Genomic DNA, 4,660 nt, shown 5'->3' on the forward strand with positions numbered 1-4,660 from the left:
CAAGGATAGATGAAACCTCGATTTGGAACTTAGGCTCTGATACCAAATGATGCGAACCCCACGAGACCTGCCGCAAGAGCCGACAACAAAGACTGGAAATCGAACCCGAATCGCCATTAGAGATTAAGAGGGATGGAATATTGACCCGATGGTTATAGAAAACCAAGAACCAATATTATAAAGGAATGGAATATTGACTCGATGGTTACAGAAAACCAAGAACCAATATTATAAATAGCCGAGAATTACAAGCATCCATGCTTGCAATCACGGAAGGTTGCCGAAGAACAACATGGAGGAAAATTCTCACCAGTGTAGCCTGAAAGTACCTCTAATCAGCTATTCAGCCTCCTTTATATAAGCCTAGGAGAATCTGGAAACTAATAAATTTGGCAACTGGAATATCTTTAGTTTCCTAAAACCGGAATTAATAGAGGAAACTAAATAAAGGCCCCCCTAGAATATTTGGCAGTCTTTTTATTCCTTATTCAGCATCTCTTGGCTTTCCTTATGCGTCTACTCTAATCTTAGATGGGCTATTGACCATCTCAAGACAAGTTAATTGGGTAAGGCCCTTTAGAGACCAATTCGAATTAGTCTCCTCTTGGCCCAAGAAACCCGCAAATGAGCTCTCCACAGCTTGCTGGATCTGTCTTGCCTTCGCTCGTGTGATTGGTCCACTCGAAACATGTAAGCCTCCGAGATCTTGTGCATCAGCTCCCTCTTCACGAATCCCACTTCCGAGCTCGTGTGCTTCAGCCCCATCATCGTGCCCACGATCCTCATCACGAAGTCCTTCCGACCTATGCTCGTCGGTTTGACCCCGAGTCGTATCATTCCCCCTCTCTTCAAAAGGATTCGTCCTCGAATCTGAACCTGCGTCAAAGGGAGAAAGATCAGAAACATTAAAAGTCGAACTTACTTGATACTCACCTGGAAGATCAATCTTATAAGCATTGTCATTGATCTTATCCAGAACTTGAAATGGTCCATCTCCGCGTGGATTCAACTTGGAATTCCTCAGGCTCGGAAATCTCTCCAAACCCAATCTCCAGGTTGAAAAGTGACCCGCTTCCTTCCTTTGTTGGCTCGGGTTGCTGCTTGTTCATTCTTCTTCAAAATGTTTTGCCGTGCCCCTTCATGAATCTGCTTCACCAACTCTGCCTTTTTCTTTCCATCAAGATTAGGAAGCTCATTTACAGGTAAAGGAATCAAGTCCAATGGAGTTAGTGGATTAAAACCATAAACAACCTCAAATGGTGAAAAACTTTGTAGAAGAATGCACAGTCCTATTATATGCAAATTCAACGAATGGAATGCAATCTTCCCAAGCTTTCAAATTCTTTCCAGTCACAGCGCGCAACAAAGTGCCCAAGGTTCGATTGACAACCTCGGTTTGTCCATCTGTTTGTGGGTGACAGGTAGTAGAAAACAACAAAGTTGTTCCCAACTTAGCGCACAGAACTCTCCAAAAATGACTCAGAAATTTCGCATCCCTATCACTCACAATCGTCTTAGGGACTCCATGTAAACGCACCACTTCCTGATAGGGTTGAGCCGGTCTCCGAGCATGAGGACAAGTTGCATATTTCTACCGGACCGATAACCAGAGCACGTGCCAAGAAATTGGAGCACGCTTTGCAGAACTTATGGACGAATATTCTGGAAGAGGCATGCAGTTCGAGAGACGAGCGAGTCGGCTCGGGCTGATTTTGGTCATCAAGAGTGCTGAACACTCATCAGTTACAATCGGGACATTAAATGATGACCACAACCACCTCAAATCGGGTTGAATATGCATCCTAGAAGATGGCCACCAATTCTGGTTGACTATTAGGTTGGAATATGCCTTCTAGAAGATGGTCACCAAATCTGGTTGGAATATTAGGTGGAATATCTGGTTGAATATCTGGTTGGACTATTAGGTTGGAATATGCCATCTAGAATATGCTGGTTTTCCTAGTTGTCTTCAATTGCAAGAGCATTATATAAGCTCCTCCCTAGGTTAGTTTTAGACACACCTCTTCTACCATTTTTCCTATCTTGTGAGAGAATTCTCCAAATTGTTCTTGTTGAACTTATGCTTCAAGGGCTGAAGTCGATTACTTGTAGTTCTTAAGCTTCTTATAATTCGGTTCTAGTCTATATAGCTACGGGGTCGATATTCCACCTTTCGAAATCTCTATCTTGGACGATCCGGGATTTGATTCCATATCATTGTTGCTGGGTTCCGCGACGGATTCGACGGGGTTCACATCACTTCCCTAAAGAAAAGATTTGCCGCATGAGTAGCATCATCAGTTTTATGACAAGGGATAAAGTGTACCATTTTTGAAAATCGGTCAACAACCACAAAGATAGAATCTCGACCATTCCTAGATCTAGGTAGACCCAAAACAAAATCCATGGAGATATCAATCCAAGGGTGACTTGGAACAGGTAATGGCATGTAAAGTCCATGTGGATGAATTTTCGATTTAGCCTTCTTACATGTGATGCACCTGAACAAATTCTCTCGACATCTCTTTTCATGTGAGGCCAAAAGAAGTGCTCCTTCAGAATGTCCAAGGTCTTAGCAACTCCAAAGTGCCCCATCAACCCTCCCCCATGAGACTCCCTAACAAGTAATTCACGCATGGAACTCTTTGGAATACATAGCCTATTTTCACGAAATAAACCCCTCATGCCTATTTTCACGTTGGATTGAGTTCACAGCTCTACAATCGATATTTTACCGTGATCTTGTTCACAGCTCTACAATCGACACACATTCTCCAAGTCCCGTCTTTCTTTGGAACGAGCAGAACAAGGACAGCGCATGGGCTCATACTTTCTCGAACATGTCCCTTTGGCCAATAGCTCCTCAACTTGCCTCTGAAGTTCTTTAGCCTCTTCCGGACTACTTCGATAGGCCGGTCGGTTTGGAATAGGAGCTCCTGGAATAAGATCAATCTGATGCTCAATCCCTCTTATTGGTGGTAGTCCCTGCGGCATTTCTTCGGGAAAGACATCTTCGAATTCCTGCAAGAGAGAAATAGCAACACTAGGCAAAGTAGAGTCAAGGTCAGAAATAGAAAGATACACCTCCTTGTACAAGAACAAGATCATCGGTCTATTACCCTTATAAGCACCCTTAAGCTCTCTTTCTTTTGCATAAAAACTCAATTTCCTCTCCCTTTTTTTGAACTCTCCATCTTTTCACTCTTGTTTTTCACATTCTCTCCACTTTCTTTTCTCTCAAGATCACTCTCTTTCTCTTTGTTTTTCAGCCACTTTTTCACTCTTCTCACTAAGAGACCTTTTAAATCGAATCTGATCCTCAAACACTTGAGTCGATTTCAAGGGTGCAAGTGTTACTTTCTTCCCGTCCTTTACAAATGAATATCGGTTCCTATACCCATCATGTATCACTCTCCTGTCGAACTGCCATGGTCTCCCGAGCAACATATGGCTAGCACTCATTGGTACAACATCACAAAGAACCTCATCCCGGTACTTTCCAATACAGAAGGACACAAGAACCTGTTTATTTACCTTCACTTCACCGCATTCATTCAGCCACCGAAGTTTGTACGGCTTGTGATGTTTTTGGGTATGCAAACGAGCTCGTCTACCATCAACTTGCTGGCCACATTCACGCAACTTCCTCCGTCAATAATCAACCCACACACACGATCCTTCACATGGCAACGAGTGTAGAAGATATTCTCCCTTTGCACCTCATCACCATCCTCTCTAACTTGAACATGTAGGGCTCGCATGATAACTAAGGCTTGACCTTCAACCGCATGCTCGACGTCACTAGCATCTTCGAGTGGATGCATGGAATCACTATCTTCTTCTTCTTCAGTCTCGATATCCCCACTCTCCATCATAATCATGGTCCGCTTGTTTGGACATTGGGAAGCAATGTGACCTGAGCCCAAACAACGAAAACATTTGATATCACGATTTCTTTGAGGTTCAGAAAAAGTTTTACCCTTATCCTTGTTGTTGGCTTGGGTCTTGTAGGTGTCTCCCTTTGGCTTATAATCAGTCTTCTCGTCCGGTTTCGTAGAAGAACCCAACTTCGATCTCCAAGACGCTGAACCAGAAGCTTCTACCTTTGAAGATGTTCGACCCCCTCTCTTGAGCTGCCTCTCAACCTTCATGGCCATGTGTACCACGTCGTCAATCTCCACGTAATGTTGCAGCTCGACTACATTGGCAATCTCCCGATTATGGCCACAGATGAATCGAGCCATGGTGCTTCTCGGTCCTCCTCAACATTAGCACGTATCATGGCTATTTCCATCTCCTTGTAATAATCCTCCACCGACTTGGAACCTTGCTTCAGACTTTGCAACTTCAAGTGCAAGTCCCGATAATAATGGAAGGAACAAACCTTCTTCTCATTACTGCTTTCATTTCCTCCCAAGTATCAATACGAGGCTCACGATTCCTGCGTCTACTCACAGTTAATTGGTCCCACCAAACAATGGCATAATCGGTGAAAGCAACTGCAGCCAATTTAACTTTCTTTTCCTCTGAATAATTATGACAATGAAACACAAGCTCAACCTTCCTCTCCCATTCAATGTAAACATCGGGGTCGTTTTTACCTTGGAATGGAGGTATGATCAGCTTAATCGAACCTGTGTTATGGTCCACGGCGTCTCTC

This window comes from Punica granatum, unplaced genomic scaffold, assembly GCF_007655135.1.
Source record: "Punica granatum isolate Tunisia-2019 unplaced genomic scaffold, ASM765513v2 Contig00563, whole genome shotgun sequence".
Taxonomy (NCBI): Eukaryota; Viridiplantae; Streptophyta; class Magnoliopsida; order Myrtales; family Lythraceae; genus Punica; species Punica granatum.